Source organism: Cricetulus griseus, chromosome 5, assembly GCF_003668045.3.
Source record: "Cricetulus griseus strain 17A/GY chromosome 5, alternate assembly CriGri-PICRH-1.0, whole genome shotgun sequence".
In the NCBI taxonomy this organism is placed as follows: domain Eukaryota; kingdom Metazoa; phylum Chordata; class Mammalia; order Rodentia; family Cricetidae; genus Cricetulus; species Cricetulus griseus.
In genome coordinates, this window is record NC_048598.1 from 61419138 (window position 1) to 61433628 (window position 14491).

The 14491-nt window shown below is 43.8% G+C and overlaps 1 protein-coding gene and 1 non-coding gene across 5 annotated transcripts in view; both read right to left on the reverse strand.

Annotated features, from left to right (window-relative positions):
• Nucleotides 1-14491, reverse strand: part of Mgat5 (alpha-1,6-mannosylglycoprotein 6-beta-N-acetylglucosaminyltransferase) — a 292133-nt gene that overhangs the window by 112697 nt on the left and 164945 nt on the right. The gene's annotated exons all lie outside the window — the stretch shown is intronic.
• LOC113833578 lies at nucleotides 7123-7231 on the reverse strand. The gene has a single exon (XR_003485901.1). It is a non-coding gene; the product is annotated as a small nucleolar RNA U6-53/MBII-28 (small nucleolar RNA).

Sequence of the window (14491 nt, forward strand, 5' to 3'; positions counted from 1 at the left end):
TGCTAAGAACTACTCCCAGCTCCCAATGAACAAGGTGTTTATGTGGGACATTATTAACCAGATGTTAACCAAACTCCTGTGACATTAGTGAGTGGTCCAGGTCCAGGTGCCTTCAAAGGTGCAGCATCCTTCATCCTTCAGTATGGTCATAAGAAGCACTTGACCACACTTGTCCCTAATTACAGGGAATGAGTCCTTCAACTAATCCTCACATGTCCATAAGAGGGGACCAGTGATCTCTGGCAAGAGGTTAAAAAATCTGAACACTTTTGCAGGGAAATAGCAGTGTGAAGGAGTCACTGTGAAACCATTCAACAAATGGGCAGGCATGAATTTCCATCCATGTCTAAAGGGAACAGACCGAATTTAGGGCAAAAAAATGAAATCTCTGATTTGAGGATCAGGAATTCAAGCCATGGTTTAATGCTCACTAGTCATGGCTTGTTTCCTGGGTGTTTGCTTGACACTGTCTTAAGAAATAAGGTGGGTATCCAGGATTGGTGGCTCACACCTGTCACACTAATACCCAGGATGTTGAGGCAGGAGGATCAGATAGTGTAGGTCCTTCATGGCTGTATGAATCTGAGGCCAGCTTGTGCTATACAAGACCCCATCTCAAATACCAGGTCAACAGGAGTGGGTTAGGTATCTATGCAGAGATCTTACGAGAATTTTTCCACAAAATGACCTGTAGGCACACAAGTTACATCCAGCCTTCCAACACTCTAACACTGAGGCAATTACAAAGTTCATTCTGGAGAACCTCACTGCTGAATTACAAAACAAACAAAAAGTAATCACACACACACACACACACACACACACACACACACCACACACACACCTCATGATGTTCTAAGCAAGTTCATGATTTTGTGTGAGGTTGCACTCATAGTTATCTTAGGTGTATGCAGCTTTCAGGCTCAGGATGAACACACCTGACAGTTGTTGAGGGAAGGAAGAAAGAAGGGCAAAAATGTACTGGGTTTGTAGAATGTCCTTCAAGGAAAGTTACCAAAGAGATCAGAGAAATTAATAATTTTATTATTGTAATTATTAGGAAGGGGGCTGGAGAGATCCCAGGAAGGGGCTTGATTGATGACTCAGAGGTTAAGATAGAGCACTGCACTTGCAAAGGACCCAAGTTCAGTTTCCAGCACCCACATGGGCAGCTCACAACCACCAATTACCCCCACCCTCTGCTCTAGGGTATATGGCTCTTCTGGCTTCCAAAGGAACTGAACTCACACGCGCATATTGTTGCCTCTTCAAATATACATACTTAAAATAAAAAACTCTAGGAAAGGAAAAACAACACATGCATTGAGTGATATTAACATTTGGCCTATTTACTTAAAATAGCTATGAAATTTCAGAGGTAACACAGTCATCCCTCTACTAACAAAGATGGCTCAAGAGCTGGTACTGGAAAACATTATGTTTCGGTCAGGGAGACCTATAAGATTTTACAGAGCGGCATCTACTGAGGGTCACTAAGACAGGGAACCACAACCTTGTGGGTTGGCCAAGCAGACCGACAAGATAATCTATCTTTGAGGTACGGGTGGGTTTTCAAAGAAACATGTCAGTTTCAGAATTTACTCATAATCCAAAGTGATATTTACTATGATCAAAAATAGTTGGCCATATTTGCATGAAGCCATCTGCTACGGAATATGGTCCGAAAGCAGATGAGCCAAGGGCAGTGAGGCTCAAGGGTGGTAGGAAAGTGTGATGTCCTCTGTTCTTCGTGTGGAGTAAAATTAGACGCCTGTGATGTTTGTGAGTGATTGCAGTCGCCCAGAGTCTCTCCCCATGCCAAAGCTGAATGCTTTCATTCACAAAGGAAAAGAACACTAACCTGCCTAGGAGGCCCATGGTCTAAATTACTGTGGACATTTCAATGGTATTGCAATGAAAGGCAACAGAAACAGCTCCACAACTTAGGGAAAACGAGAGGAAAAGCAGCCCAGCAAAGCATGACTCCTCTGCTGGTCCCAGAAACACCGTGCTTCCTGTTCTTAGGCCAGGCTGATTCATTTGGTGCCAATTAAGTTTTACTAAGTGGACTCAATAAAACATCCCCAATAAAGCATGTTTATAACATGAGGGCTTCAGATGGGTCCTGGGTTGACTGGGAGACCCTCAACTGAACAGACATTAGACCTGGATGTCAAGAATCTTCACAAATAAACACACAACTAAGTTCATTTTCTAAAAAAGATATTTATCTTCAAGCACTTGACTAAATTTCCTCTGTGTGCGTGACATATGTATGTGTTCCCATGTGTGTGCATGTGTACATGCTGATATGTCCATATGTGTATGTATGTGGGGGACAGAAGTTAATGTTGGATATCTTCCTCATCACTCTCCACCTTAATTTTAATTTTTCTCTCCCTCCTTCCCTCCCTCCCTCCTTCCCTCCCTTCCTCCCTCCCTTCCTCCCTCCCTCCCCTCAGGGTCTCTAAGTGAATCTGGAGCTCATTTGTTCAGCAAACTGGCTACAAAACAGCAAGCTCTAGGGATCCACCTGTCTCTGCCTGCCCTGCTCTGGGGTTACAGATGCAGGCCCCTGTGTCCAGCTGCTTACATAGGTGCTGGAGATCCTAACTCAGGTCGTCATGCATGAGCAGCAAGCACTTTACTGATCAAGATTCTCCCCAACCTTGAATAAATGAAGTCTATATAGAACCTGTCAGGATGAAAAAAAAAAAATCTCCCCATGAAAAATAGGATGGGAAAAGTTGAGGCAAGACTCTGAATAAAGAAAATCATCTAAAAGATGACACGAGAGTGTGACCAGATATAGATAAGGCATGCCCTTCCTCCACATCCCTCCACCACATGAAGAAGCTTCCAAGACTCACTCTGATGAAAACAGTCATTCCAAGGTGATCTAAAATATGACTTCACTAGAGAACTCTCAAGGCTGTAATTCCTTTTTTGAGCTAGATCATTTTCTTAGTTCTTCTTTCTCTAAATCACTGGCTACCCTTCTGCTGCCTCCAAGGGCATCTCTGCAAATATGGAAAATAGAGTGGTCCAATTGAGCTTTTAGGCAGCAATTCCAGCTACGCATGCAGTTGGAATGGTGGAAAAACAGATAAACACCTTAACCCACAAAGGGAGGGTGGCTTAAGGTTGTTTTTCACCACAGGGATGGGCTAACTAGTTGATGAAATAATTAAATTATATGTAAACCAATTACCCTGTGGGGAGAAGAGGAAAAACATTTTTTTTTTCTCCCTGGAACCTCAGAGGATTTCGAGAACTGGAGGAAGGCCAGCACTGGTGATAACTCAAGTAATGAAACAAACTGCCTTCCACAGGGCAACATTTTCCTAAATAAAAGCACCGTGATGAGCATGCAGGGAAAATCGAGCATGCAGCTAACAACTCAACCTCCTGATATGCAACTGCATTTTCTATCTGATGTGTCCAATGTTACTTAATGAGCTTGGCCCACTAGTATCCCAACCTATCAATAAAGCTGACCCCAGCAGGAGCCCACTCCCTGATTCATAGGAATTGCCCTGATTCAAACTGTTTGGGAACAGCTACTCTTGGGCTGGCTCACAGAGTCTCTGGGCCCTACCATTGCCTCCAGATGCCTTTCATCATGGCTGCCTCAGCCACACTTCTCTAGCTGTGGCTCTTCATTGAATGCTTGCTCTCAGTGTTCTGGAACTACTCATCTCCCCTTACCTCTGCCAGATCTTATAGCACACAGCCTTCTCAGAATCAACAACTAACTCATCAAGGGCAGCCTATAGTCCACCACAATAAACAATTGGAGACTGATTTTCGACATGTTTCGGTGACTAAAATGCTTGCCGCACAAGGGTGAGGACCTGAGTTTGATCCCTAGCACTCATGCTAAGAAACCTGGTGTGACGGCATGTGCCTGTAATTTAAGTGCTGGGAAGACATAGGAGCTTACTGCCCAGACAGCCTAGCTCAGTGGTTCTCAGTCTTCCTAATGCTGCAGCCTTTTGTTCCTCATGTTGTGGTGACCTCCAACCATAAAATTATTTCATTGCTACTTCATAACTGTAATTTTGCAACTGTTATGAATTGTAATGTAAATGTCTGATATGTGACCCCTGTTAAAAGGTTGTTTGACTCCCCCAAAGGAGTCATGACCCATAGGTTGAGAACCCCTGCTCTAGCTGAATCAGCAAACTCCAGGATCAGTGAGTGACAGTCTCAAAAAATAATGTGAGCTGACCTGAGCTAGTGAGAGATCACTGACTCAGGTCTGACAAATGAGAAACCTGCATAAGACCGAACTAGACTCCCTTAATATAGGTGACAATGGTGTGAGTGGGACAATTTATGAGGCCACTGGCAGTGGGTCCAAGATCTAACTCTAATGCATAAACTGACTTAGTGGAGCCGATTCTACATGGAGAGATACCTTGCCCAATCTAGACACAGGGGTGTGGAGCTGCCTTGGTCCTGCCTCAACGTGATGATGGCACACTTAGTAGACTTCCTAAGGGAGGCCTTACCCTCTCCGAGGAGCAGATGGGAGGTGGAGGGGGGAGAAGAGGGAAAGGGGAACTGGGACTGGAATGTAAAAAGTAAATAAATTAAAAAATAATGTGAAAGTGACACAGGAAAGCATCCAACGTAACACACAAAATGTGTGCATGCCTGCAAACAGGTGCAATTGAAAACCATCTGAATTCATGGTAACACACACCCAGCAATCGATAGGCAGCAGCACTAGTCAAATCTTGTTCAGTTTGAAGGCAAAACTCTTTAGGCACAAACTAACCTTTTAGCCAGTGCCACAGGCTGCAGAATGATGAGGCAGCAGATCGAGACAGGGAAGACCTGCTGGGCTAGAACTTCGAACAATAATGGATATTCAGTGGAGAGGGCTCTATACATCACTTTTTCTTGAGAGATGAGACATAAAATAAAACAATTTTGACATTCCTCCTGGCGATTTAGCCTTCTTTGAACTAAATAGGTTTTGTAGCTTCATCAGGAGCCAGTAAATCAAAGCAGTTCCTACAAGTTCTAACTGGGTCATGTTGCTTTTCAAGGTCCACGGTATAGAAGAGTCATTGCACTTAAGGAAAAAGAAATTGCTGGCAGACAGCCATACAGCTCAAGGGGGTGGAGAGGTTAAAAGAGGAAGCAAGGCACCTGCTGTCAACACCAACAGTAGATGCCAGAGGGTTGCAAATGCAGTCCTTAGGGATTGGTCTCTCTGTGCCAATGCTTTTTCTTTGGAAAGAGCCTCAGTTTGGGTCTCTTTTCTTGTTAATGGACAGTGTTATGTTCCAGGGGATCGCTGACACACAGGATCTCATGCCCTTTTTCAGGTGATAAACACAATCAAAACCAATTATCAGGCAGAGTAGCATATACCCCCAGCACTCTGGAGGTGGAGGCAGAGGCAGGCAGATCTCTGTGAGGTCAAGGCCAGTTTGGTCAACATAGTGTGTTTTAGGCTAGCCAAAGCTTCACAATGTGACCTTGTTTCAAAAATTGAAACAAACAAAAAATAAATAAATAAACAAAATTTCCCCAAAAACAAATGTCTAAGAAAAGACTCTTTCTCTGTGAGCTCAAACTGTGAACCCAAACATGCCTTCCTTCCTTCAGTTGCTTTGGTAACTGATACAGTAAGGAACTAACAACAGTAACTAATAAAGGGTAGACATTATAATGATATAGTACAATAAAAGTTACTTGGTGAATTGTTTGCTTCTAGAAACTTCCATTGAACATAATCAGGTCTCTGTTGATTGTGGGTAACTGAGAACCCTTGAAACAGCACTGCAGATGAGACTGTGGTTAGGATGTGGTCTAGAGACTCATTATTGCCTCTACTGGGGCAGGCAGGAATGCTACAAACACAGAATGTAAATCTAGCTGGCTATGTGTAGGAGCGAGCCAGGAACTTGAGTGATCTTCAGAGCCCTGCTTAGGATACAGCACAGAGAAGCTGTAGGAAGTCTTCCATATGCCCCAGAACCAAGGGATTCTAATGAGTCAATAACATGGAGTTCCTGTTCGTTTGTTTTTCCAGACACTGTTTCACTGTGTAGCCCTGACTGTTCTGGAACTCATTATGTAGACCAGGCTGGCCTCAGAATCACAGAAATCCATCTGCCTCTGCCTCCAGAGTGCTGGGATTAAAGGTGTTCGCCATTATCACCCAGGATGTCACAGAGTTTTAAGAACCCATCTCAGATTGCCATTAGCTGAGAAAAGTCACTTTTCATCACACAGGAGAGACAGCAAATGAATTCCCCATATACAAATAAATAATAAATAAATGTAATAAAACATTAGAGGTTTTCTATAGAAACAGTTTGGGTGACTGGACAGTAAATAAAAGTAATGTCACTTCAATGGACATTCCCTGTGAATAAAGAAAACAAAATAATAACATTACTGTTCCTATGTATGTTGGAGAAGGTTTATTGTAGATATGATGGAAAGTATAGCCAGAGGTAAAGACATCTTGGAGAGTGGGTAAGAGGGGAGAGAGAACCAGGACACCAGGAAACCAAGAGGTCAAAAGGGCAAAATGGCTGGGTTATACAGGGAAGAGTAGCTGGGGGAAAGGGCAGCCCAGCCCCTGGGCTGGAGATTCAGGTTAGCGGACTGAGTATGCCAGCCAGGAAGACCCTCTAACAGGTAGGGACTGACTGAGGGACACAGGGAGAACCTGGAGGCCAGTGTCTACTTTGATATGTTCATAGGCACCTCAGCTACTTGTCCTGGGTTTGAGGCCTAACACCTGTAGATGAAGAAGCACACCTAGCTAGGCACAGGGGTACTGACCTAGCACACCTGAGGTCCCCATTCAAAGAGGAAAGGAAGGGAAGGTGAAAAGAGAAAAGGCAGCATAAAGGAGAGAGGAGGGAAGGTAGAAATCAATGAATCCACAATTTAGAAGTAGATGCCTCCTGGAAAAAGTGTGACATACCATCCATGATGCAAAAAAGATCCCCAGCCTCACTCTGATCAGACTTGGACAGGGAACACAACAGAGTGCCAGGACACAAAGTTACAGGGAGAGAATCATCAAAAGCCTGCACAGGACACACTGACACTAAGCAAAGCGAAAGTAGTTTTTTGTTTTGTTTCCATACTGTCCCTCAGGTCTCCACGTGAGAAGTCTTGTTGAACTCACTGGCACCCAAACCAGGCAGGAACAGCCTGGCTGGTGTCTCAGTATTAGCATGGCAACTCATCATCGGGACAAAGGAATTTTGAGGGGAGCTGGGGCTGTTAGTAGAGTGCTTGCTTAGGATTGATGCTACAGAAACTGGATATGGTAGAATACATCTGTAATCCCAGCTACATAAATCCTCAACTATATAAACAAGTTGAAGTTGAGGTTAGCCTGGCTAAATAAGACCCATCTCAACCAACAGCAACAAACAAGCAAACAAACAAACAAACAAAAAAACCTATCAAATGTATTTTGAGCACATACCAGAAACTAGGAGACAATACTGGATGTACGTAAAATTCAACTAGAAGAAGGCTCTGTGGGTAAAGAACAAATGTGAAGGTTTCATGTTCATAATCCCAGACTTCTATAGCAAGATGGGAGGTAGAGACCAGAAAATTCTCAGAGTCTGAGGACTAGTGAACTCTGCTCTACATATAGCAGCAAAGTTAGATACTCTGTTTCAAATTGGAAGGCCAGAACTGACACCTGAAGCTGTCCTCTGACTGCCACACACACACACACACACACACACACACACACACACACACACACACACACACACTTAAACATTCTCTAGCACATATACATGCACACACAGATTAAATATAGATCTGTATAAAGAACAGATAGGAGTTGACTAAACTGGGGCCCCACAAACCACATATTTTCAAGGGAGCACAGACACTGTAGTTTGGGGTTTGGCAACTCTTGATCTTTCCCTGAGTTATGCAGACCAGGAGAAGAAATGAACTATAAATGTCATAGCATCTGAAATGACCAAGAAATGTCATTAAGACTAATTCTGGGAGAAGGATGGTGGGAAAGGAGCAGAGACATCAGCCAACTAAACACAGTTCTTCGAAGTTGGGATGGTTTGAAAAATCCTTTTGCAAAGGGCAACTTAACACTCAGGCAGCAAGAGCAATGAATACACGCAGATGAAAAGATAGAGATAAAGTCTGGGTGCAGAAAATGGAAAGAACTCAACCATAAATCTCAGCCAACTGCCTTGACTGCCAGGAAATCTTATCTTGTGGAAAGAGAATTTCCGACTTCACGCAGCTAAACACGTTCAAGGCACATTTCGGTCTACTCGGGCAACAGCCTGGAGGTATTTTTAAAGCACATCCTGACCTGTTCCCACGTGTCAGTTCTGTTGTTCTGTTTTTCTCCTGCAGCCTGAACAGTCAATTCTCCAAGGCTGCCCACTTTGACAGATTAGTCTCTGTAACACCATTTCCAAGTTATCTTTCGCAGCCCACACAGGCTATAAATCCAGATCATTGTGCTGGTTATTAGGATTTCATTTCATGCTTGCATTCACAAGCATTTAAGCTTCCAGCCACTCCTGTTGGGCATTAATCTTGGCAGTAATCAAGGGATTAAGTACGCTGAATTTAAACTCAAGGTTAATAGCACGCTCAACCAATATTGGTTTTACATATTGCCAAGGGAAAACACAAAGGCAGAGACCTTTATGTCCATTGTTCATGAAAGAGAAGAAACAGATTGATGGGTAAGGCATGAAATTGCTTCTTTTGTTCCATTAGGAAGGTCTCTGTCTCTCTTTGTCTTTGTCTCTGTCTCTGTCTCTGTCTCTGTCTCTCTCTCTCTCTCTCTTACCTGTCTAAACTGGCATTTGGAGTACTAGTTTGTAAACATCTCAAGATCTAGCAATAAATCACCCAGCAATTCAATTATCTCAAACGAAATATACCTGCAATAGCTACAGAAGTGCTTCAAAAAACACCATCAACACAAGGCTGAGACAGCTCTGCAGGTAGAATGCTTGCCACTCAAGCACGGGGCCCTGACTTCTAACCCCCATGTTAAAAAGCTGAGCATGGTGTTGTATATTTGTAATCACAATGCTGGGGAGGTGGAGAGACAGGCCAGCCTAGACTGCTTGGTGAATCCAGGCCAGTGAGGGACCATGTCTCAAGAAAACAAGGGGTATATGTGGAAGACTCAGGAGAAAGCTCAGTGAATAAAAGACTTACACAATCAGCATAAACCTGGCCTCATAAAAGCCAGGCAGGCACAGTAGTCACCAGTAATCTCAATACTTGGGAGGCAGAAACAGGAGGTCTTCAGGGCAAACTAGCTAGGCAGACTAGCAACTTCAGGGTTCAGTGAGAGTTCCTGCCTCAATAAAATAGAGAATGAAGAAGATACCTGACATCATCTTTGGGCCTCCACATACAAATATATGCATGTGCACATGTGCACTAATATATATGTAACTATATATAAAATGGGGAAATAAAAAGCAAGCAAACAACCATAAATTGCACAGTACCTGAAGAACAACACCAGAGATTGACTTCTGCCTCTGTATGCACACTCGCATTACACACACACACACACACACACACACACACACACACAGAGAGAGAGAGAGAGAGAGAGAGAGAGAGAGAGAGAGAGAGAGACCACAGAACCAATGAGTCAAGAGATCTAGAAAAGCATGTTGCTTGCTATGTTTCGGAACAATGATAAAAGAAGAAAAAGAAGCGTGGGTGTCAAATACATGCACATCATCCATCAATGTACTGTTGGTGGGGGTGAAGAAACTTGTTCCAAGTTTTATAAAAGCCCCTAGCAATAAAAGGTGCAGGCAGCTGAATTGAGTTAATATGGCCAAAACAAGGACAGTAGCAGTAATTACTGTATATAGCCTTGCTTCTATAACGGGACTAGTTAACACAGCTCAAAGAAACTGATCTACAAAGTGACCTGCCTGATGCTGAAATCCGAGGCTGCCTGATGAGCTGAATCATTCACATCATCTGATCACAGAGCGAGTGACACCTGGTTTTCATTAGCTATGACCTCATGGAAGCCTGGTGGGATTCCATCTGTTTGGATGGTAGGCATCAAAATTATGGAGTGTTGGAAAATAAGCAATCAGCTAATTAGGGTTGTACGCCCAACATGAGTGGGTTTCAGCATAGAGAGAACACAGAACCAGTGGCTATTGGCTACTTAGCTGAGTTATTATTCTTTCAAAATGAGGGACTGCAAGGGGCAATATGTGTGGAATTCTGAAGCCAGGAGATCCAATGTATGCAGTGCAGCCTAATTCACTATGGCCTGGCTATCTATCTCCTTGGGCTGTGGCCAGCAGTTTAAATGTGGCTAGGCATCTACAGCATCCAGCCTAAGTGATGTTTCACTCTTCTTATAACTGTCTGGGAGCGGGCAGAAGATCCTACAAAGACAAAGTGACTCTCCACTATCAGAGACAATGGATCCCAAGAAACTGCAATTTCCCTCAACGAGTCTCAAGCTAGAAGGGAAGGCTGATGCCTGGTGCCAGCAGTGGGGAGGGGAGGGATTTATCCCCTGGAAAGAGATTTCACACAGTTCTGACAACTTGTAAGACCATCTTGCAGGAAGATACTAGAGCTGAGGAAATGATGATGGGCAGGGCCACACCTTGCCCAGGACTGCTTAGCTGTGCACACCTCTAGTCATCTATTTAAACCTCACATCAGGACCCTGAAGATGGACTTAGGGTGGTTTAACTGGACCTCTTTATTTGTTCATCTCTCCAATATGGCCTCTTTGCATAATCTTTCTCTACTGGCATACTGGAGACAGGTGACTAAGCCTAGGTAACCAGCACTGCCAGGGCCCAGCCTGGACCCTAACAACTCCAGGAATGTTCTGGCTGTCTCAGAAGCTCATCCCTAAAGGAAGGAGCCCTGGATTATTGCAGCATGGCTGTCACTAGTGCAGTGTCAGACAGACAACAAGCAGCAGGGAGTGACTGTAGGAGCCCATAGTGAAGACTGTACTTTTAGGGCCTGATTTAAAAAAGGATTTGTAGGTTACAAGGTGGTTAAGGGCTCAGGAGGTCATAGGTAGGGAGGAAACTACTATTATTATCTTGCTAAATGGACTCGTCGAACTGTATTCTAAATAGTTACATTTATACTACTCTCACAGTTAGTTAGAGAAGTGTCTTTTCTGGGTACTTGGCAATGTAGACTCTGAACTGGACAAAGTGTCCGGGAATAGTGACTATGGAATACTCTGCCCTACATGGACATCTATAGGAAGCCCTCCCACATTAGGCTCAGGGAACATCGGGAGGACCAGGAGGAATATAAGAACTCTATCAGAGCCAGTAGATGGGGAGAAGAGCTCTCTTGCTGATATGACATAGCTGTTGCACCCATGAGCTTACTGTAGCTATGGCTACCTGGACAAGACCCGCCCAAGGTCAAGTCATTCAGCATTCCAGCAGGCAGAACGAGACTCAGTGGGTTACTAAATAAAACAAAAGGAGAGGATACGAAGGTGGAAGGGTTGTATTGGCGTTGTGTGGATTGAGAGTAGGAGGGTAGAGATGGGGGAGGTGGGATCAGTGTGTAAATATATGTGTAAACACACAAAACTGTCAGGTGCTCCAAATGAGCAAGTTGGTTAGAGCAAAAGTTGCAGTTCCACAACTCAATTCAAGTGGGTGCATTAAGACAATGGTGAAGGGAAATACAGAAAGAGAGGCACTTCTTGAATCTACAGGTTCTGGTCCATGCCAAGTGATGCTGAGTTTAGGTCTTCTTGGTATCTGTATCTGTTCTGATGCCAAACCCAGAAATAAGCCCATCTCTTTCAATAAAGACTGGAAATGCAATAGATGCTGCCCACATGTGTGTTTGTTAACTTTACAGAGCAAGTCAAACAAAGATTGTTTTCTCATTTTGTCAATTCCAAGAGAAACCTGGTGTGTGATATGGAAGTAACAGGTCTCAGAGTTCAACAAAATAGGAAAGTTATAAGACAGCAAGAAAGGAAAGGGGGAAAGAAACTAGACTAACAAACAGACCCTCATGGCTGTATTACCCCTATTTTATTTCCTCTTATTTGTGTGTGAGAGCATGTGTGTGTGAGCATGGGCATGTGCGTGTGTGTGTGTGTGTGTGTGTGTGTGTGTGTGTGTGTGTGTGTGTGTGTGCATGAGTTATCTCTACATGCAGGTGTCCACTGAGGGCAGAAGGCATGGGATACCCTGAAGCTAAAGTTAATGTCTCCTGTTAGCCTGATTTGGGTGATGGGAACCAAACTCAGGACCTCCACAAGAGCAGCAAGCATTTTTAACTGCCACACCATCCTCTCCAGACTCTTGTCCTGAATTTTAATACTACTGAAAGGTAAGTAACTGGCTTTGAGAACTGTCTCAATTAATTTGTCATAATTGGCTCTGTGTACCAGCTCCTAACACAAATGCAAAGCAGCATCCCACATGGAGACCAGGAGTCAAGAGCAAGTGTGTTTAACACACACACACACACACACACACACTTACAGAGAGAGAGAGAGAGAGAGAGAGAGAGAGAGAGAGAGAGAGAGAGAGAGAGGAAAAGAGAGACAACATAAAGTAACATGCATTCCTTAGCTCTCCTCAGACATTCCACGATTCACATGCTAATCAAAGCATCACATTACACACCACACATATGTACAATGTTTATCAGTTAAAAAGGAAGACATGGGGCTGAGGAGATGGTTCAGTTGGTAATACGCTTGCCACATAAGCATTTGGATATGACTCCTAAGCCACAACATTCAAAAACCACAAACAAACAAACAAAACAACTGGAAGTGGTGGTACACCCCTGTAATCCCAGTGTTGAGGAGACAGAAATGGGAGGATCCCTGGGGCTCACTGGCCAGAAAGTCTAGCCTAATTGGTAAGTTGCAGATTTAGTGAGACCCTATTTAAAAAGTAAGGTCGACAGCCATGAAGGAAAGCATATGGTTTTCAAATGCACACACACCTGCAAACAAAACAAAACAAAAAACTAACCAACCAGTTACTAAGGGAAGAATTGAGTGTTTACATGACTAGAAGTCATATCAGATGCTTTACCATAAATCAAATTAGACTGGTGACTTGATTCTAACTCGAAAACACAACAGTATTCGAATGTCTCCAACACAACATTCGAATGTCCTCAAATAAAGATAAAAACAAAATACAAATACGTCCCTTACATTTTCTGAGTATCTTCTGTTGACTAGGCCCTCTCTAAAGCCATTCTGGTGTAAACCTGGGCATCCCCAAGCCATCTTGATGACAGAGAGAGGTCTTTAAAAGCAAATAAATGTCCAACTGGAAGAACTTGAGGAAACAAGTTTAGGCTGGGTCACAGAGATTAAGAAGTGGCCAAAGAGCAAGTGTGACTGATGTTCTTGGGTAGTGATCTTTCAGAAGTGACCATCCCTCCTGCAGCTGTCACTAGGGATGTGGTATGATAAAATGGGCCCCATTGAGAGTCATTTCTAGGGGCTGATTGTGATAAAGGGTTCTGTAGTCCTTGCTTTGCTTACCGTTGTAATGAAAATCCTGACAAAAGCAACTTAAAGGAAGGATGGGTTGATTAGGCTCAAATTTCGAGGACATAGTCCACCACCATGGTGAAGGCATAGTGGCAGCTGGTCATGAGATGAATGATGGTGCCAAGCTCAATTTCTTCTGTTTACTCAGTTGGCGACGCCAGCCCACAGGACCACATCTAAGTTATATCCTCCCTCCTGAGCCCAGTCAATGAACCAAGAGGCACCTCTCCTAGGTGATCCTAGAGCCTGCCAAGATGACCATCAGTGTTAACTACCAGCTGTCTCTCCATCTTTGTGGCTAATTAGAACCATCCTTTCTTCCTCCCTGGTATGAATCTCTCTTTGCTTCTTTTTCCCATTAAACTCTTAAGATAAAGAATGCCTGGCACAGTGGCAAGGAAATGAGCTCTCAGCCATTGCTGACAGCCAATACTACAACAGAGGTTGGTGTGCACTCACTGAACCAAATCGGACAGAAAGGAAGAAAGAGACTGATCTATGCCTAAGGCTACTGAAGCCTGCACACACCTCAGGGAGAGAATAAGTACAGGCCTATGAGACCAAGGTCTGTACAGACCAGAGTGCTGGCATGCCCCTTGGAATATCCTCTCCAGACAGATCCTTTCCTCTGTCTTAGGCATTTATGCTGACTCCATGGCAGTGCCGTTTAGGGCAGTCATTTCAAAGGAAAGGAACCCATCACAAACCCTTCATTCTTGTGTCTTTTAGTTCATTGCACTACTTTCCCACATCTTCTCAGTTTTGGCCCAGGAGATGGAGAAGAGGCTGGGTAATCCAAGCAGAATCTGACATCTTTCATGTCCTCAGCCCTCCCCAACCTGCAAACCTGAAATGAGCACTGCTTGTCAATCATGGCCCATGTCTGGCCTCTGACTTCTTCCATCCCAGGGAAGGGATTTTCAGAGGAAACTTTTT